Genomic DNA, 22,893 nt, shown 5'->3' with positions numbered 1-22,893 from the left:
ATTCAATTCTTTTAACCGTCATTAATCAAGTTCCTTGTCAGTAGAAGTTTATCAAAAGTATTAAGTGAGCAAGGTTGCATGGCCTCCTTGGAAAAAAAAAAAAGCCAAGAAAAAGAAGCATCAATGCAGGGCAGTAAATTTCCAAACATGGAAGGCTGGTTCCATGATATATATGAGTGTCTCTTCAGCTGGAATGAGTAGTTTGTTTCAGTGATAGATATTGTAGTTTGAGCCGTGATAGAATCCTTCTCAAGTTTATATGTCATAGACCATCGTTTATGAGGGACCATGTGTTTCTAAATGGTGAAGGTCATGGCTGATGGCAAAAGTAAAAGCAGTGGTGATTCATTAAAAATAGTTAATAGGGCCTGTGGTTGACAGGGATAAATAGCAACACACTGCTTTTCCAACCCACAAGCAACTAGTTTAGGCAATGTTTCTTCTGTGTTTTCCACCACTCCTGATTGTCAGACAGCTGTGAACATACATAGAGACATAAGCGAGATTGCTTCCACCCTCTTAATAATAGATCCAGGGTCAGCTCCAGCATGAATGACTTCACTGGATACAGATTTTCCAACCAGCAGCTTTGGCAGACTGACTAAACACTTAGCTCGCAGTGATTTGTTAGCTAATAATCAAGTTCACGCTGTACACTGAATTCTTAGGGACCAAACGCGTTTGCTAACTGCACTGCTGGGATCCCATCCTTTGGTTTGAACACCAGCTAATATCTCAGTAGAGCCCATGGAATATCAACGGAAGCTTTGCTTGCCAGAAGGACGCAAAAATGGGACTTCATGGCATTGGAATGGCTAAAATTCTAATGACCTTTATTGTATTCTCAATCAGAAAAATGTAATTTCCTCGTGGTTATTTCTGTGCTATTCAGGAAACAAACTCTTAAAATCCAATTAGAAAGAGAGGATTTCAATTGGCTATTGTGTTGCTGTTCCTATTTTTCTTTTGCTTTCACTTTATTTTTTAAATGCAAACAACAATAATCATTAAAACAGAGGCTTAGTCCACTTAGAAAAGCTTACTAATATATTTTGCCAAACAGATTTGGGCTGCTTTTGAAAAAAGAGTTTGCTGAATGTTGTCTCATGAACACTACTGTACGTACAAATGATAGCCCATGAATTACCTACGGTTTTGTTTGGTTGGCTGGTTTTTAAATACAGAGAGCTACGCTACTAATATATACTCATTCTTTATTTAAAAAAAAAAAAAAAAAGCAGAGCAAGGATTCATAGCTTCAAGAGATAACAGTGGTTATCTCTTGAATATTATAATTTAATTTTACCACACCTGAGAGTTCTGGGTCAGTGGGAAAACTGGACAGAACTCGGTGCTTTTACCAGACGTAGGATCCAGATCATCTTTAATGTGAAGTGGTGCAATTGCACTGAAGCCAAACTGTTGCTAAAATAAAAGGACAATTTCCTGGCCTTTTAGCTTCATCAAATACACAAGCTCAAGCCCTGACAGATTCACAGAGCACAGGCAGGCCCAATATCTATTATTACCTTCATTGCAACAATTATATATTGCAATGAGGTTTGTTGTATTCATTTTTAGCGACTGACCAGAGCAGAAAGCTGGAGATAGAGGTGGTTTATATTTAATTTCTGATCCTTCTTTGCTAACTGAACATTTTGTTCTGTCTCCTGATATTTCTCTACCCTTCTACCTTGCTAACGCACAAGCTAACATGAACCGGGGGGGTGAGGGGGTGTGGGGGTTGGAAATCTCATTTATTTTAGGAGAAAATTATGTTTATCATTCTGCTCAAGTGGTTTCCTCCATGATCTTTGTCTCAACTACTTAGAGAGTTCTATTTCTTAGTTGATCTTGAAGCACTATCCAAATGAATATGAGTAAGGATTTCCCTAGGAGTTGATCGTGCTGTGCCTGAGTGGATACTGGAACAATAACAGCAGCAAATTAAAAAACCAAACCAAACAAAAATCTACTGGTTAATTAAAAATAGTAACAAAGACAACAAATGAAAGACTGAATCCGTTAAGACTTGGCTAATTCTGCGATCTCCAGTCCTTTGTTCTTCATATGATACATATGCTCTGCAGCTGCCCAGATCAGAGCTGAAACGCTGTAATTACAGATGCTCCCTCACTTTCCTTCCTCTTGCTTCACTGTGGAAAAAGAAGCCACATTTTTCCTTACTTGCTAACCTATTACAAGTGTTTTTTTAGGCCAGCTGGGAGATAGGTCCCCGTTGTCTAGTTGATAACCCTTTTAAAATGTAGTTTTGTCTCGAATGTTTTAACTTTTTTTAGGTATGATTAAATGCTACTTCCCTTGGCCAATCGTGTTCAGAAACAACACCAGCCTCTAAATTAGAGAGGCAGTGAAAAATATTCTATCACTAAGTAGAAAACTAAATGAGACATCTGTTGTGATTATTTTAATGCTTATACCTTGATACTTCTATAAAAGGATTAGTTACCCCAATATAGTCATCTTGAGAATGACAGTCTGCAGTGGTTACAAATTGACTTTTTATGGAGAAAATAAGACTGTTCCTAACCTATTGCACCGATATTATATTTTGTTAATATTTTATGAAATAAAAGTCCTCCCATTAAGGGTGGCAAATTGCTTTATAATTATAGCACTTCACACACTAGAATGACTACTTCATTTTATGGAAAGAAGCTCAAAATACAATTTCATTATCATCCAGTGTCTTTTCATCCTTCTAAAGGTTTCAGCAGAAAGCACTGTTATATGCATCTCAAATTCCTAATATTAGTTCAATTAAAAAAAAATATGACTCTCATTCTGTGTTGCTCACTGCTTATGAAATAGTTGTGTATAGTGAATATTTGTACATGATGAATCAAAAGAACAAAGTGAGCAATGATAAACTATAGACCTTTCAACTTCACATCTAAAGGCTGGTTTATATACAGTATGAGCAGCGAGTTAATTCACGTGGTTTAGAAACAGATTTAGTTGAATCTGTGCAACTCCCTGGTGCAGTGTCTCTTAAATCAATTTAAGAGAACCTTAAATCGATTTAGCCTGATGTGGTTTATAGACCTGAAACAGTTTCTAAACGAATTGAACTAAAATTGTTATCCAAGTTATAATCAGACAGCCTCCAAGTCGATCACACTGATCTTAGCCCGAATCAGTCCACTTTTCACTTCTCAGATAAGAGCAAAATTGCAGCACGAAAGATTTTGTTTTTCATCTTTTCTCTTTGATAGGACCGTGAAATTCTTCTGCCAGGAAGCATCAACAGCCTGGCTTATGTAAAACCATCTTCTCCCCTATCTGAACCCACCAGTGACAGTTTTTGGTGCCTAGGACTGCAAAATCAAGGGTTATTTGATTTCCAGTGGAGTGCTTTGTTTGTCTGCTAGAAGATAACCACTGCAACACTATCAATATTACATTACCTCTACTGCAAATGAAAACCAGCTGATTCACATTACGGGGAAACATCATTACCAAAATACTCTGATTCTAGAGGCACTAATTTAATCAGACATTATGCAGAAAGAGCCATCAAGAATAAAAACAACAAGAAAAACCAAACAAGCCCCCATCCCTCAACTACAAGAACTTTGTGGATTGATTTCTAGAGACAATATTGACTCCGCACTCACAAAGCAACAATAACACAGGAGCTCATCAAAAATTCCACCCCAAACAGAGGTGCTTTTAACTGGCCTCCTGAACAGCAAGTAAGTCTTGGATGCTGAAGATCTGAGTCAAGTTAAATGTCAAACCTGGAATGAACTGATTGTCCTCACACGAGCCCAAGACTTGAGGACAGGAAGAGGGATCAAGAAACTCCAATTCTTCAGTATTGTGAACCCTTGCCAAACACTCCATAATATGTAAACCCCTCTATATATTTAGGTTTGTTTGTTTGTTTTTACCTTTGTAAGCATAGAGAGCAAATTTTATTTTTACTTTTTTTTCCCTTTTGACCACTTGTCACATGTCACCTTGTCCTACAGTTTCTTGTTTTACAGATCTAATACTAACCACTTAAATTCAGCATCTGTGGAAGGTGCAAGATATATCTTCTGCATCTACAGGATAAATGCCATTTCCTCCAGATGCAGAGCATTACCTGTGCACTACATATATTCATTAAAATGTGGTATTTATTTGCTAAGAAGCTGCAAAAATAAATTTCTTTTAACTCTACTACAATTAAGTGTTATGAATTTCAGCCCTTCAGAGCTAGTTCATTGCACACAAATACTTGGTTTGTGTAAAAAGGTAAAATCTGCCTGTGGCACAAGTTGTAAGGTCAGAGACTGAAGAAAACATGTCATTATTTCTGCTATGAAAATTGGTCTACCTAATGCATTTTCATTTAAATATACTTTTGAATTAAAAAAATATTAGAAACTAGAACTCTAAACACTGGACTAAGTACATTAAAAGTACTTCCTATTCCCTTTTTCCCTTTCTGCAGATAAAATGTATATGGGGCTTTCTTTTAAAATAAGCAACCATTATATTACTTAGTCAGGATTTTATGAGGTTATTCTGCTATGACAATCTTTTTATTATTACATATTCACCAAAAGGCACAAGTAAAAAATATTCTGGGGTGAAATTATTCACGTTTTAATTTTTGCCTAGCGTGGTTTGGCATGATGCAGGCAGTCTCCGTTTTAAGGGACTTTACAGCAGAAATACAAGGGGTGTTGAAAGGACAACCAAGACACTGGCAGATGAAGCTGAGACAGCAGACGACATTTGTATGGATCTCACCTTTGGGTGCGCTTGAAGTGAATCATGCAGGTCTCTTTTAAAATGGCTTATTACTCTCGGGAACAGATTCCAGTGGTTTTTTTGATACTTAGAACTTCAGAATCCTTGCCTACTGGGCATGAAAGGGGTATTAATAAAGATTCACATTATTAGAATCCAAACTAAAGAGCTATTGCTATTTTGGTCCAAATACCCCCTACAGAAGACACTTCCACATCTCATTCTTTGATGCATTTGAAGACTGGACCAAGAATGGCTTTGGATTTCAATGGGAAGAAGAGAAAGGTTTGAGCCTCATGGTAAGAGTTGAAAAGAGAAAGAGCCTGAATCCCCTGTTCTCACAAGGTATTTGAGCCCTGGGATGCCATAGTTGCAATGTCAACTCAGACCTTTTCCTCATCCCCAAATTACATATTACAATTTTTACACACAAGGACCCTTCAATTATTTCTGCACTGGCTCTGTACCAATCTAAGCACTGCAAAAATTCAAACCTTTTTTTTGTTCAAGGGAATGATTAATTGTGTAAGTGTTCTGAGATACACAAAAATATTCACTCCCTTGAATTGCCCTCTGAGGCTCTGACTGAGACAACATTGCAAAAGTTTATAGAACACCATCACTGATTTCAAACAAAAATTTCAGGCTCATACACACTAGCCAAGAGACGCAAGGTTAAACAGACATTTTTCCCTTTGCCTTCCCTTACATGACTTCAAACATTTATTTATCTGTAGGTGAAAATAGTTTTGCAGACAGTTGTAAGGCCTGACTTTAACGGCAAGAAATTGTGCAGCATTTATACTTTCTTTTCCCACCTCAAGGGGATACCTGACCCCCCCAGACCCAGGGACTCCTGCACTGGCTGCTCTTCCTTCTCTTCCACTTACACGGCCTTTTACAAATAATTTCTGCAGACCAAGCTTAAATCTGACACTAAGGATTTAGTGATTCTTTTATTAGTAGATACTTGCCACAAAAGATAAGAATGACTCTCTATTTTCAGCTTTTTGGGGAAGATGATCGTTCTGCCCTCTATGCTTTTACAGTACTGGATTAATGGTTGATGTGCTAAAGGGAAAGCATGGACGACTCCAAACAAAGTTTTAGTTTTTTTTTTCTTTAATTTAGTCTTATTACTTACTTAGTTTCTACCCTCCATCATGTTAAATCTGAATTGTTTAAGTACTAGTCAAATAAACCATAGTATAGGTAACCAAAATGGAAAGATTCTGCTGCACCTTTATAAGTGGATCCACCTGGGAGAGATCCGCTGATGGTGTCTGTTTCTTTCTGACATTTTAGATTTTCACTCTAATAATATAGATTTTGCTACTATGAACAAAATGCATATTGAAATGCATTTCCCTGTTCCTCTCCATGGCACAGTATTTCAACAAACTGTCAAAATGGTTAAAAACAGCTACTACTGAGAGTCTCCTGTTTCCAGTAGTAGAAAGAACAAGAGCAGTTCATGTCACTTAACTCAAAGTCTTACCTTACCCTTATGTTTGTATTATTTATATTCCATTACAAAAAACTTGGGCACCTCTTTAAAGATTATTTTGTGGAAGGATTATATATCTATACTGCCACATTCCAAAGTAAATACTTGTACTTTTTGGTATATAATAGTGCATCAGAGCCTACAGGGTTTTTCTCCCCCGTCTGTTTCCTGTTCTCATTAAAATATTTTTAATGAAAATGTCATTGGCGTGTCACATCATTTCACCCACAGTCAACTCTCAGATGCTCATTACGCTTATTCTTGAGACAAATGTTGGACTAAGAACAAAAAAATATGTTTTCCCCTTAGGAGAAGTAGGATAGTAAAAAACAAATATAAACCAACCCATCAGCAAACCCCATTTGTTTCACGACAGTGTTTCAATCGTTCTAATATTAATTAAATACCCTAAAATTGCAACATTCACTTAATTCTAAGTGTTATCTTAATTTTCTTCAGTATACATTTGTATTTGGAAAGCAACCTTTATTTAATAAACACAACAAGACCATAGAATTCTAAAAGCAATGGGTTAGAAATGCAAGAAAATTTGATTATGGATTAAATAGAGTTAGATGCAGAAAAATATAGATTCACAGAACAAAAGTACATTTAAGAAATCAAATGCCTGGAAATCTAGTGCTGCTAACCAAGGCTCTCAACCCGACTGGTTCATTAATGTTTTTCAAATCATCATTATTCGTAAATGAATCTCCACAGAAATTATTAATCCCTAGATAAATTTATTAGCACACATACATACCCATTCTTTCTAATGAAAAGAATCATGAAATCGAGAACTGAAAGCACAAAAGGACGAATACCAGAGCAAGCTGAATTATTGGAACGTTAAGGCTTTGTATCCAAATTTCATCAGCCAGAGAAAACCCAGCTAAACCCTGAAATAAAACTGTAACTTGCTTCTGCCACAAGGAAGGATGCTTTACTGTGAAAGTTATTCACAAATGTTCAAGGTGTTTCAGGGTGGCCTCACTGGATAAGAAGATGAAATCATAGCAATGAGAGCTGTAGGCTTTGTGGGTGATCTGAATCATTTTTCAGAAGTGAAAAGGTTGCTTGTACTTATTAGAGCAAGAAACTTGCGCAATTTGAGACAAAAGTTTAATTATCTTAGTTCTAAATTACCCACATTTATAAAAACCTATAACTTCAAAAAGCACTGTAAATACAGCTTTTTCTTTGAGTTCACTCTTCAAATGTGAGTCCTGTCCTAACACGCACACTTTTGGGGAGATAGTCTTTTATTTTTGTCATGAGCTCATTTCTGGCATCTGCATGTTGGGAAATAAGGTGCAAGGAAAGAATCTCTTTTCTGCCAGTAATCACAGCAAGAAAAACACTCAAATGCTACCTTAAAATGGGCAGGTTGTTTAAATTATTGCCTCCTGTAAGTTTTGCAATGGGAAAACAGAAAATCAGATACAGCTTTTGAAGTCTGTAAATTGAAACCTATATTTTCATAGGGTTTTGGGTCATGGCATGGCCCAAATAAAAATAAAGGGGTAGGTGATTATAAAACAAAAACTTCAATTCAGATTCCATCTTTCTGATCTGCAAAGCCCATTTTTTCCCTAGTGCTTTCCTTTAAGCCAAGTAATTAGTGTTTTATGAGAGATCCTAATAGTAAAACTGAAGCTCCATCTGTGACTGTTTATACAAATTACATATCTCATCATGCATTATTAGTGGTGCAAAAGAGAAATATGTACTGTATGCATTGCATATTTCTATATATTCTTGGTATGATGCTTTCATGAGTTCTATTTTGTTTACAAACCAAAAAGAAGTAAAGTATTGCCAAAATAGTGATTCCAGCCATAGTTGCAAATTGCCATCAAAATTAAAGTAACCTTCCAAGACCATTTTGTTCCAACATAGATTTAAATACCAATTTCTCAGGCTCTCCCTTACAACCTTCTTAAGACAGGTAAATAATATTTTTATGCAATGAAAGATGTAGAGTGCTTACAGAAAAAAATACCTAAAGGAAACCTTCCTTTTCCCTCCCTAACAATTTTCTGAAGCTTGCTTTTGAAATACTTGGTGGGAAACAAAAAGAATCTGTTAGGTGAAATAGTGCTGTACTGTAACAAAGCCTTGAGTTCAATAGCAAACACGCAAGCCAGGGGCAGAAGCTGAGGAGGAGGATGAAGTCTCTCCACTTGAATGAAAAGCTTGAGTGGTGCTTTCACACTTTTCACATTATGTAAATAAGCTGACTTCTAAAAGTTGTGATATACTTACATCCAAACAGACACGTTTTATATACCTTGAGGATAACACAGAAACACAGCTAGAACTTACAGCAGAGTTTAGCTGATCATTTGAAGTCTGGATGCAAAGCCAAATTACTTCAATTCTCACTATATCACCCTTAACTATATTTTAATTAATGCCAGTATGGCAGACATGCTAATACCCCAAGAACTTGCTTTGTATCCACTTGATTACTGGTATCTTACCACCAAGTATTGTAGCTTCCGAGGCAAAACAGTCCCTTTCCACAAACACACTGTAATGCAGTGAATGCTTTTCATTAGCTACACGTCCCTCTATGCAGGGGGGTATTTTTACTTGGTACCTGAACAAGCAGCACAGTTTGGTTTTAAAGCAGGAGCATGTTTGTCACAGCTAAGTAAACAATACGCAGTTTCTAAAATAATATAGACCTAGCTGTATTCTCTGTAGGGTTTTAAATGAGCAAACAGAAATTCAGATTTAACATGCAAAGATGCTGTAAGTACTTCCCCATGGCTCCCATCTCCATTTTTGCCCCCACAGGGCCTTCACCCTTCCCAGAACTTTCCCTATCTGGAAGCAGGGTAATGATTTTATCACACAGCAACATAGATATTACACCATTTTTGACTGAGATCATACTTGAAGATCAAACCATTTTTCGCTAAAGGTAGCAAGAAAAAGCATAGTGTTCCCAAAGCACTGCCTCTCACCCCACAGGTATGCTAAGCCAGCGAGGGGTGATGGGGACATGGGGGCTGCCCAGGATGGGATCAGCACCCTGGCCCTGGAATAAGTTGAGCTCCTGCAATTTCCACGGGGCTTTAGAAAGTTACGATGGCACCCGTATATGCAAACATGTATGCTGACTCAAAAGCAGAGACAGGCTCCCTGTGCAATGCAGAGGGAGGTGGAAGCTCCGTGTTCTCTGCCAGCGTTCTTCCTCACCCACCCATGCCTGTCTCTCCACAGGCACTGGGGACACACAACTCTTCTCTTAAAGAGTCATTACACAGCATAAACTCCATTTCAATTAATGATCTTGGTAAGTCACAGGTGATTTACTGTTATCATTTGGGTTTCAGTCACTGCAGCATCCCTGTCCCTGGGAAGTTTCACCTCTTTTGTGACAGGATCTGATCTTCACCCCCATAAGTGTGCTGCCCAGGGAGCAGCTTCAGGTCTGTGCACAAGGAGCAGCCAAGCCCAGGATGGTGACTACGGGGCATTTTCTCTACTTTGGCTCATTTCTACGGACCTGGCACGCTGTGCTTCGTACAACATCCTCCCTGCCACACTTTGGGTGTCTGTCAGAGAAGTCTTGATAGCGTCTACAAGGCAGAAATTTCCCTGTGCCCCCAAGAAGCTCCCCAGGTACAAACTGCAACTTCAGAGCTATATGAAACCCCATCACATTGTGATACAGTCCAGCATTGTAATATTTTTGATGTGCCCAACCTTAAATACTGAAGGGATTGCATGAACGGTGATTTTTCAGCATTGTATTCCAGACTCCTAGATCTCAAAAGGCTGCTCATACATCATGCAGTATAAAGGCTAATACGATTTCAGAGGGTGTAGTACATGGCCAAGGTCAAGAACATTTTCTCTCTACAGGCACTTCCTAACCACTTAACAAAAGCTTGTCTTAAACAATAGGTTTATTACGGTAAAGACAAAAGAGACTACTTCCTTACAAGGAATGATATTGTATTTAGTGTGTTAACTGTTGCAGACAAAGATATTTAAGAATTGAGAAATCCAAGGTAATGCACAATTAACGGTCTAATTTGCACAGCCATTTATCATGAGTTTTCACACACAAGAGCTTCTTATGAATGGCCTGCTAAATATCCACTTGTAAATACAGATACAGGATTTGTATACAGCAGATACTGTGCCTAGTTTGACTGCACAGCTACAATTCCAAAACATCAGGAAATAATGAATGTGTGGTAACCAGAATGCAAGCATTTAAATAATTCAGAACTACAGTATTCAACCTCAAAGTTCTGCTTTATTTCTTCTGAAAAAATACACCCAAGACACAGGTCTTCTATTAAAATGAAACTCTAGAAAGAAAAACCTTGTAATTACAAATCTTCTGTTCCTGAATATACCACTTTTTCTAAGTAAATATTTGCAAAGCAAGGAAAATGTTACTTTAATAATGGTAATGACTACTCGCAATGCATGTCCAAATGCTACCTGAGAAACAGTGCAACATAATTAAATGCAATATTACCAAATAAAAACAACATAGGTTTGGGGCATCTGAATGTTAGCTCTCCTAATGAAATAAATTTAAAAAAATAAATAAAACATACAGTACTTTGCTTGCACTGTAATTTGTCAACTGTTGAGGAAATTGGCATGTCTTTTCTGCTGATTTATTGGTTAATCCCAACAATTCATTGTGGAAAAGGCCAACAGTGAATTACAATGTGAGGAAAAATTAAGCAGTGCATTTTAAAAGCATTTAACTATACAGCTCTTAAAGCAAATTTCAAAGTTCTCATAGACGTAGCTAATATATTTTGGATACTACTGGAGATAATAATTTAACAGTTTCAAATTTTGTCTCTCTTTTAAGTGTTATATCCTCTATAGTTGATTTGCTAATATTGTTCCTTAGATTTGATTTCAAATATGTTTGAAAAAGATATAAACCCTGGGTTCCTAAAATATCAACCAGGAAGGGGGCACTGGATATATTACGCTGATTTCTTAAGCATTGGAATTTTTTATATTTCTATGCATCAGCTAAGCAAATCACTTAATTCAAGACAATGACTAATCCTGCTTATTGTAATGGGACTACTTCTTGCTAAGCATTAGACAAGTTTTGAAATTTATATATATATATGTATGACTATGCACTTCTAGACTTACCTTATTTTCAGATAAAATAACCTGCACACCTTTAAAATACTATTCATTTAAAGTAAGTTTTCAGATAAGTGTTAGAAGTCAGAAGTATAGAGTTTCTTGAATACTGAAAAGGAAGCAAGTAAGGGACCAGGGAAGACAGGACCTCAGGTCCCACTTTCCCTGTTCACTCCCACACACAGATATAGCCTTTGTTAGGACTAAACCATCAGCGTTAAGTTTGATACTGATTTTCACATTTTGTTTCTATGTCTCTTTCCCTCCCTTCTATTTAAAAATATCAGCTGCAGGTGATATGCATAAAATATCGCTAATCAGATTTCTCTTTGGTTTTACAAAGCAAGAAATGAAAACTAAAGAATACCTTCAGCTGAGGTACTAGGAGCTGTGCAAATTAAACCTCACTTGCTGCTTTGGGGCATAATTCAAATGTTATAGTTAATGGGAGCCTTGAAAAAGTACAGCAGGTTTATAAACAACACATTTCCAGGGCAAACCTACACCACCCGATACAGTACAGTGCAAAAAAGATACCAGAGGCAGTTTACAGTTCACATCTGGTTTACACCCTCAGATTGCACCCTCTTTTTAGGCAACACATTTAAACAGTACATTGGGCTCCACCTTAACTCCATTAAGGTCTTCTGTCTCTTGATGCTTCTTTCAGAGAGCTGTGCCAGAATCTCAATAGCTACTTTTCAACCTGAATTTATTCAAAGCAAAATTATACACATTTGTTCTCTCATCAGATCTGCGTTAGTTTAATTATAGTTTCGGGGTACACAATGAACGTGGTTGTTTATGGGTTGCATCCCTTAATTTTGGCCCTAAATTATCTCCATAGTAACTGCACTAAATGCTCTGTAATTGGGTCCTTGGTTGTAAATTCCATGCTGCACCTTGGAATTTCTTTAAATTGAAGGCACAGAGCACTTTTCCACTCCTGAAATTCTTCAGTACAGTTCATTTCACTGATCCTTAGTTGATAAGTTTCTCAAATTCTTCCCTTCTGAAATTACTTTGGTGCTTATGTACATCCTCCTATGTAATTTAAACTGAATCACTTGTGATAACTTGTTTCAAAGTTATCATCTCCACATTCCTCATAACTGTGCTATTTTAGCTAAAATGGAGTTAATTTCCTTCATACAGTTAAAATATTTTCTTTCTAGTAGCGAGCATGGTCTTGCTTTGGATTTAGTATGAGAATAATGTGAAAACTTGCTAGGTTTCCCATGCTTTGCCTGAGAAGAGTTAACTTCTCTCTTTCTGGTAGCCAAGCTGTGTTTTGGAAGGTATGAACTCACTGATATTCTGGTGCTCATCAAGGAGACTAAAGACTATTTCAATTTTCCAGCTGCAGGTGCAGATAGCAGCTGGGGGGGGCAATAGCATGACAGCACCTAGAGTGACATCTAGCTTAGTCAATGAAATATTCTCTACCATTAGCATCGTGCTCTGTATATAGCTGGAGCTGGCTCTTGCAGCTAGTTAGTTCGTTCGTTCTGTTTGGTTACTTCCGTTCCATGTGGAGTTCAGTGTTAGTTCGGCCTTTTACTGTTCTGCTGTTTCGCAGTTGGCCTCTGGCCTTTCTGCCTTTTGCCTTTTTATTCTCCGGATGGGATTGGCTGTTTGATACCGGAGGGCACTTTCTCTCTCTCCTTTACAAAAAGACTGTAGTTTGCAAGCAATTGCATTGAGTTTCACTTATTTTATATATATATATATATATATATATAAAATTAATATTATCTTATTAAACTGTTCTTATCTCAACCCTTTGTTTTTATCTTCCCTTCTGATTCTCCCCTCCATCCCACTTTGAGGCATGGAGAGTGATCAAGCAGCTAAAGCAGCTACCATGGTCTTACTTGCAGGCTGGGATTAAACTACAACCATAACTTACTAGAATTAAGTGTAAGGTATCATCATCACATGGTTCGCTCCACACAATACAGGCAAAACTGAATTTTGATACCTTAAGAATAAGCATAAAAACTTTCCAAGACAGAATTCACTGCTGTCTCAGGCACAAAACTTCACCTTTATCATCCTACCAAAGGTAAGCAAGCAAATCTTGTCTTTGCCATGACCACCTACTCTTCAAGCAGTGAACTCACCAGGAATTTAGTCAAGCAGTATCCTGCTTAGCTGTGAAATGCGAGCTCCAGGTGACCTTGCTCAGTGATGCTGTCTTGTCATCTCATTTCGCACTCCCACACTTTGCTCTGCAGTAGTAAGAACAAACAGCAATGTGGAGGATGCACAGACCGAGCTCATCAATTACAGTAGTCCTATGTGACTGCCTAGAGAAAAGCCACCTCTGCACATTTATCTGGGCACTATGTACAAAACTGAACAATGCATGGCAGAGACAAGTACTATATGACACAGATTTGGGCTTTCAGGAGAATGGCAGTTCTATTGACTAACTAGCACTTTATACTTAACATTTAGCCAGTTGATTTTAATTGGGTAATAATTCTATGTATTAATTTCTGAGACCAGACAGGCTTATTTTAAAAATAACAATAATAAAAATAAATCAACAAAACTCAAAACAAAGCCGGACAATAAATTCTGCAGATTCTAGAAATTATTTGTCATTATTGCAGGCATTTTTTTGTTAGATTTCAAAGTCTTTGCCTTGGAACCAGCCAGCCAGGCTATAACTGAACAAGAGAACCTGTCAAATAACAAATTTCTGAAATAACAAGATATTATTTAGAATAAATATACTAAAATAAAAAATAGTTGTTCAGCTAGCTCTAAAAATTAACCCCACTTTTCACCCTTACAAGACAGGGTAGTGTGCTAAATGTAGAAATATCTAACCAATGAGAATACAAGCTATAAGCCCTTAAAAAAAATAAAACAAACAAACAAACAAACAAGGGGTTTTGGTTTCATTTTTGTGGGAGTAGGTCTGGGTATTTTCCCCTCTTTTTTTGCCTTCACAAACTCAGGTACCGCTTTTGGGTCCTGCCTAACCCCAAGTACTCAACACAAACCAGTAGCACCCACCACCTTTCAAGAAGGGAGATACAGTCACTTGTCCATTGTCCCACACAGGCAGACTCTACTTGGAGGACTAGCAAGGACTGACAGGAAAACCCGATAAGAAGCTTTCCATGTTGCTACTCCCAAACTCTGCATTTTGCCAGGATATTCACTGACCCGATCTTCCGTCATTGTCAGATCACATCTGCCACTTGGGTAGCATGAGATTTTAAAAAGAAGAGGCACTTTGCCACAAACCACTTCAGTCAAAGGACTTCTGCTATTTTTGTGATGGGAGCATAGACCTGAAGGTGCTGAACTTCCCGCATCACAGCATCCCAAGTAGTTGGAAACCACGAGATCAGTAACGAAATCTCAGAACTTTATCCAAACTGAGTCTCCCCATCAGGGCACTGGTGGTTACTGGTTAGGGACCTGAGACACGTCGCTACCTGGAGAGGTTGGTAGTGTCTATGGTGTGTAGGGGTAGATGTGTATTTGGGACAGACTGAAGACAGAAAGCAAATAGGAGCAGGTCTGGTGAAAATATTGCCCATCTAGAAGACGACAACCTGTCTCCTTTATGCAAAACTCCTCCTGACTCCTAGAACGAGCCTTTCCTGTGCAAAGAAAAGAAGAATGGGCTCAATTATAATTATACCTGACTATTGGCGAGTACTTAAATGGAGAAAACCCGACTGGAAGTAGAATTCTAACACCTGAGCAGCTTTTCTATCAAGTCTCAGAGGCTTTTTAGGTACTTCAGCAGTTCAACCATGAGACCAGTACACTGATCAACTCAGGAAAACACACTATGGAAAAATAAGATTAGGCTTCTTATTATACTGCACAAAGCACATTCATCAGTACTAGTGACCATTGCAATTCTGAAAGTAAATAGCTCGTGTACAATTAAAATATTTTTATCTGTTGAGTCTTTAATACACTCACAAACTGCGAAATCTGGCAAAACATCACTTTAACTACATATTTTTGCCTGTTGCTGCAGGGGACTGTCATGCAGACAATGCCCTTTAAACTAAACAAAACAAACCATGATAATGTAACAACAAAAACCAAGCAATTACACATACACACATGCAAAATTGAAAGTATCATCCAAGTAATTTACAGGGGGATTTAATTTGGGCCACCTCAAGACTATATGGGTCGAAACTAATAGGAGATTTGTGAGGAATCCCTCAAAACTGTCTTGGAGAGTGAAAAAATATTTTTGAAGATAAATTTCCTAACTTGTTAGTGAAGTTGTCAGCAGCAATGTCCAGTAACAGCAACGCAAGGCCAGGTTCAATATGTTTCTCTGCTTAGGAAAATCCAAGCCTTCACTTCTCACTCCACAAGTCAAAATCATATACAGCCTCTGCACGTGTGCTCTCAGCTTCTGCTGTTGATTCCCTCCAGATAGCACAACATATATAAATATTTATTGAGACCAAACCAAACCAAAACCCCAGCATATGAAAGTGATTCTATTGCCTGGTCTTATGGTCAATTTTCTGACAGATGCAAGTTCATGTTCTTGTGGGAAAAGCAGAGAAACAGTAGTCTTCTTTTCTTGTGCTCATTTAAAGTTGAATATGCTTTGTTCAATTTTCCCTTCTTCCATTGTGATGAGAAAATAAATAGCTAAGATTTGCTCCAAATCAAAGTAAGTTTTCTGCCAGCTTTCCCTGCCCGCCCCCAGGGCAGCTGATCTAAAGACTATTAAAAAAAAAAAATCAATTATTTCCAGATACTTAATTGTGATTGAGATCTGGAACCAACAGGATTACCAAGAAGAAGTGGCACAAGTATGACTTCTGTTGGCTGATATTGTCTAGAAACTAGATGGGACCTTTTATACCCCACCAACAAATTACATGCCAAAAAAAAAAATCACATCAGAGCATACAGCATCTGACAGGTTATTATTGGGAAACCTATCGACAGCTTATCGGTGGGAAATATCAATACTGTCTCAGGAGAATCACATTGTACTAATTCAAGAAACCTGGAGAGATAGCTCTGAAGCCATCAAATGACACAGCAGATGAGAAATGTTAAGTACAACAAAAGTTAGTAGCAGGATAACCTACCTCAGCAGGGTATGAATCTCACCAGAGAATGAACTGAAAAGATGCACCTGAGAACAATATGAAGGGATGAAGCAGCACCTCAAAGAGGTGTTTGGCTGCACCTGCACCACCTCATAGCAAAACTATCACTCAACATTTCCAAAAATAAATTTTGTGACAGAATTATGACACCAGAGTGTACACTGCAAAGGTTTTTGTGTGTGTGACAAGATGATCCAATTTCACTTGCCAAACTACATTTGCAAAGTTTAGTGCCTTTGCCTTGTACACATGCACACACTTAGTTTTTAAACAAAATGATGTCATCATGTTACGCTTTTATGCTCAATATGACGCTGTCACTTCTTAGAAACCCCATATTAGTGTGATATCATTAATTCAGATAACTAGAAATTTATTTATTCAATAAGAACAAAAGCTATCATATCCTTTCCACATTACCTGAGCTCCTTAGCTGCTCGCTATTTCTTACATTGAGAACTTCATCATCTTTCCAAACTTGAAATTAAGGATCACTGTTCATTGCACTAGGTCATTTCCTTGGTCCTTACTCTGCTGTTACAAGCGAGTTTATGGGACCTGAAGCTCTACTATTCCAAGGGAGCACACGGGACATAAAGCTCAGCTATAGGGGCCGCTGGGAGATGCCCAACCATAGGGACAGGGCTTCATGGGCCACGTTGACCAACTCCATGCTACACTTCAAACTTCTGCAGGAATACTGGTGCTCACTGGCATGAGAAAGGCACTGTAGGCAGGGAGGAGGATGGTAAGGCCAGCATAAGCTGTGAGATGCAGCTTCCCACTGGGAAACCATCCCTTGACAATAGCTGGGAGCTGGCTGAGGACAGTCCAGCATTGGTGTTCAGGTATCAAGAGCCTCCCCAGAGAGGCCAAGGGATCAAGGGTGGCAGAAAAGGTATTTTGTAGCCACATACAGGACACAGTTGAAGAATAAACCCACAGAATGTATGAGGTGCCCAAATTCATTCTGATTTTAATGCTTATTGATTTTATTATACTGCTTTTACATGTTGTCTGCTAGCACTTTATAAATGTTTTATGTAAAATAAATAATTCAAGAAAGACACTGCTTTCTTCAGTAAAGTTTATGACATCATGAGAGCTATTTTTTGTTACTCTGTTGACTGCAATGATGAAAGAAAAAGTAAAACTGGGACCTAGGCATTTCAAACGTGACCATTTTCTAAATCACAGCTGCTTTTTGTGTTGTAGCAACACTATGTTCAGGACTTTATTAGATATACAACATAATATAGTTCTATCCCTTTCTGCTGCTGTTTTCAACATTTTTCCTCCCTTCTGACCCTTGATCACAAAACCACATACTTAAACAGATTGCATTTTGTTGTATTTTGGCATTATTTTGTCTTTATTTCCCTATGATTTATTCTCCTTTTGTTCTACTGTCTTCAGTAGCAATTGCATTATATCAAAGGGAGAAACTGCAAACTGAAAAAGCCGCTTTCAAATTAAGTGAATAAGTTGGCATCTGCTTTTTTAACAACTTCTTAGTTTAGTGATATGACAACAGCCAACCAATCATAATGGTTAAAATCTGCTTGGCAAACTGCTTCTAATAAAACCATACACTTCCTTACATACACTCCCCCTGAAACACTTTCCAGTCAATTCTTGTGGATCACACTATGAGATCAAGAATTTACCTACATGATATCTTTAGCAATGATGTCTCAGTGTCAATGGATTTTATGTCAGCACATTAACACTTACACTCATCATTGAAAGGAGTTAAGAGATTATAAAACTTGGTTACATATCTGTATTTCTTACAGCCATAAAGCTACGTCTTAATCTTTCTGTATAGAATGTTTTCTGACTTTACAGAATCATTGCAGCATATTGGAAATTACATGAAATTAAAAAATCCTGCCTGGGGCACACACACATACACACAGATCGTGTTGTGCAAATCTTGCTGCAAGTCATGATAAAGTCAGAATACTGCTCACCTCCCAGGAGTCTGTTCTGGAGGGCAGACGGAACAAATGGAAAGAGATTGGGAAACAGAGACATTCTACTTCGTTAATTTTGTCCAGAAGAATTTTTATGTATTTTTCCAGTGGTCTCAAAATCTATTCAAGACAGAGTAGAAATCTAAGGATAACTCCTCTTTTTTGAAATTTAACAAACGTACAGTCAAATCTCCGTCCTACTTTCACTCCAATGAATCACCACAATGCTTTATAACAGAAGCTTGCTAGACTGCAAATCAGCTCAAACCTCGCAAACAGCAAGTAAGTAAAATGAGAGCTTTATTTACTTTTCAGTGAAAATATTGAGCCGTTAAGTGTCTAATGCCATTCACCATCTTTTACTATCCTGTTCACTAGATCCTACTACTTCAGCATGTTTCTTAGCTCTGACTAAGACAGCACTGTTTTAGAAATGTTAAGTGCTAAAAATACTAGGTGAATGAAAAAAGGGAGCTCAAAATAAGAGTATTGTTTCAGAGAACAATGAAATTCATTAGCATATTTTCAACTATTATTGTTTAACAATCCGACAATTTTGGTCTTACACATCCACACATTATATCCTTGCAATATTTTTAAGAAGTGGCGCAGTCTGAGGGCAGAACTAGTGAAAAACCAAAGCCCTTACAAGGACTGAATCAGGATTAACAGATGGTTGGAAAGCATGATGGATCTTTGCTGCAGCTGATTTCTCATCTCAGGTACAACCAAAGAGATCACAGCTGGCAGCAGTAAGAAGGAGATAATTCTGCCAGAGAGCAAGGTGTCTTTCTGAAGGAATGGGAACCCTGTGCTAATGCCTGCAGAGATTACAGGACCAGAAGGAATAGTTATGATCACTGTTTAATCTTCTGAATATACATAAGCCTTTCTGTCTTGTAGCTTGCTCTTTTCCATTCAGAACTTGAACGCCATTATCCAACACCCAGCAGTAGATGATGAGCAAATAGTAACAACTGATACTGGTGGCACGAATACTGTTCCATTCAACACCAAACCTACAAAATATATCTCTCTAGTAACATATCAAAGCTGCTATTATTTCTTCTGGTAGATTTCAAATGAAAATTAAACAAACAAACAAACAAAATAACCAAACAAAAACAATAACAAAAACCCAACAAAACAAAACACAACAACAAAAAAACAAACCTACACCATGTTATTTTTCTCTTTTAATTCAGAGCCTCCTGATGCTTTACTGAAGGTTCGTATTTGAGGTCTCTGATCTTCCTCTGGACAAAAGGTGCTCTTTTTTTTTTTTTTTTCAGACTGCAAATATAATTCCAAGCTGTCATTAACAGCTACAAATCAAGTAACTGAAGACTAGAAATGTATATAAATATTGGGAAACTGCTGGTATGGAATTCTTCATCTTCACTGACTCCAAATGTGCATGGCCCATAAGAAAGATAAATGAAAGGGTTGGTAGGTAACTGAAGAAGAGACTTGCAGAGCACAGCTTCTTCCTGACTCATTTGAGAGAAAGTCAATGTCCACAGATAGTTCAGTTCACCAGACCACATTGCCTTCCCAGGCCCATGAACAGTGGTCCCACGGTGGGCAGGTCACTGCTGAGCACACAGGGTCATGAGCTAATGTTGCTTTACCTTCTACACTCATCCTCATCAATGGCCAAGATTTTTAATGGACAAAACACCAATACCATTGCCAAGGTACCAGGACACATATGGCTGCTTCTTAGTTCCATGTCTCCCTGTACATTGTCTGCAAAGCATTCCATGCAGCTTGTAAATGAAAATAAGTGTTTACATGTAAAACAAATTTCCCAAAGTTTTTGTTGGTGGTAGTGGTTTTACTTTTTTGTTTTATTTTTATTTTTTTTTTAAAAAATTTTCCCAAGCTTCCTCCAAACTGGTTGTCCCAAAGACAGTGCAGGTAGCTACAAGAGTGAACGAAACCAGGGCCTTTGCTTGTTGAAAGAGAACTTCCAGCATTAATGTTTTATGTAGGAATCAATAAAACTTGTCTTACAGGTACAAGGTTTCTCACTCAAACTCCACAGAAAATATTTAATATTTTTAAATGCAAAAATTATATATGGATGGATTTTTACTCATATCAACAGTGGAGTTAAGACTTCCTGAAAGAAGGTGTTTGCTATTAGTAATAATACATAGCACACTAATGGGTTCTACTGAAAAAGGACACTTTGAGATAGTCTTTGTGCAGCCAAAGAAATGAACCTATGAAGGGTTTCCAACTAAACACATAAGAAAGAGTTAAAAAGGTCTGTTGATTTATTAATGCAAAGTTTTGTATATACCTGGCACTGTGCAAACAAGAAGTCCCCACACTTTTCGCAACCATTATATATATATATAAAAATCAGATAGGTAACACACATTTAGAATAGCAATGCTTTAAGACAGTTCTATATTGGCATAAAAAACTAGCATGAGGAAGAGCGCAGAATCAGGTCCTCTGTATTGTAAACTCTGTGACACAATTATACGTTAAGTGACAGTTTCACCTTGTGTGTTTGTTTTTTCATCTGTCTTAAGTTGTAAACAGCAACATTTCTACCCAACCTGCATTCAGACACAATTAACATGTTCAATGAACTCATAGATCCCATCTTTCTCTGGATACTTAAGGCAGTTTTGATGTGCCCTTGTGCTAGCAAAGGGTTAAAAACTTTTCCTATGTTCCTACTGAGTTGTAAACGAAACTGCTGAAGCTGATCAATGACCACTGTTAAGACCTGGAAACCAGTTATAAACCTGAAATTTGTGATGAACAAAGCTCTGAAACACTAGGATGAAAACTACTGAATTAGTCCAGTTCATTAAAATCATTAATAGTCATGAAATGAAAACCACCAGAGTCCAAAAAGGCTTAATGCCCTATCCATATTAATTAGATGGGAGCAAATCTGAAGTGAAAAGCAGCACATGCTTTGTAGAATTAGCAATTGCTCTCTACAGACTACACAGATCTCTATTAAAATTCAGTTTAATTAAAATTGATCACGTTAAGAAACTGATGTGGTTAATTAACTGAATTCCTGGACTTCTTTTCATACATTTCACAAATGCATTGTACACTGCTTTCCTGGGTGACAGCTTCTGTTGCAGTGAAAATCTTGATTTCACAGGTTAATGCTGCATGTTCCGTGAGGCCTAAAGTTCCCGTGTTCCCCCCAGGAAACACAACAGGCCTTAGAAACTACCAAAATCTACCACCAGAAACCTTGGCTGGAGTCTAAACAGTTTCTCTTGTAGATCAGTGTGGAACTCCAGGCACACATAAGGAAATGTCGCAAGAGCTGTGGTCTCATCAGGTCTGTCATTAGAACTAAACAAAATATACAGGAAAGGTCTATTTCCTGTACATTATAGACAGATGTATATGCCGTATCAGCATAGGTTGACATAAACGGCCAAAGGATCTGGTCAATGCAATTAATGGATAGAAACGTGCAAACTGCAACCCTTTCAGTTTTTGAAGGACATTGTCCCATGTGTCTCACCAGGATGCACAAAAGAACAGGGCTTGGCTGAGGGTTAATCCTGGATGCAGATGTGGCGTAAGCTTCAGTGATCCAGATGGTGACACCCAGGGGGCCAGCAGCCAAATACCTCCAAGAGTTTGCAGTATCGTTCTCAAACAATAGGGTAACTATTTCCAGGGTTTTAAAGCGGACTTGGCAGTGTTAGGTTAATGGTTGGACTTGATGATCTTAAGGGTCTTTTCCTAATCTGTGATAAACCACTAGTGCCCTATCAGCTTCAGGAGAAAGACTGAATTTCATCTAATGAAGATTCATTTTTATCATATCGTTGTTTGAAATTATAAGGCATTATGAGTTGTGCCATTCTATTTTTGGTAAGAAGATTCCAGTATTTTGTTCGCATGCCCTAATCATTGGCATGGTTTAATCTATGGAAGTAACTTGGTTATGAAGTATTCTGTAAACAATTCTCATATTTTGGAACATCTCCTTCTTACAAAATACCAGCAAATGGTCCAGCGCTGGTCCCTCACATCATGCAGCACAAGAAGAGATCAATGCAGCTACTGTTTGAAAGAAAGTGAATGGACGAACATTGGTATTGATACAGCACAGAGGATCATGCTACAACATCAAGATTATAATCCAAACTACCACCCGAGTGGCTTCCCAGTCTTTCAGGGGGCAAAGTAACACGTGGAATCTCAGAGTCTTATAAGCAATGATACTTCTGGATCAGCTCAGGGGAGACTTCAAAGATAAAAATTAAAACTTTTAGAGGAAAGAAGACTATGGCCAGACAACACCTGAAGGAGAGTGGATCTAAGGTCTGAAAATTGCATGAAGTCTAGGTGGAGGCTAAAATAACTACCAAGTAACTATAAT

Source organism: Nesoenas mayeri (assembly GCF_963082525.1).
Source record: "Nesoenas mayeri genome assembly, chromosome: 5".
Classification (NCBI taxonomy): Eukaryota; Metazoa; Chordata; class Aves; order Columbiformes; family Columbidae; genus Nesoenas; species Nesoenas mayeri.
Note: the sequence above shows the minus strand (reverse complement) of the source record.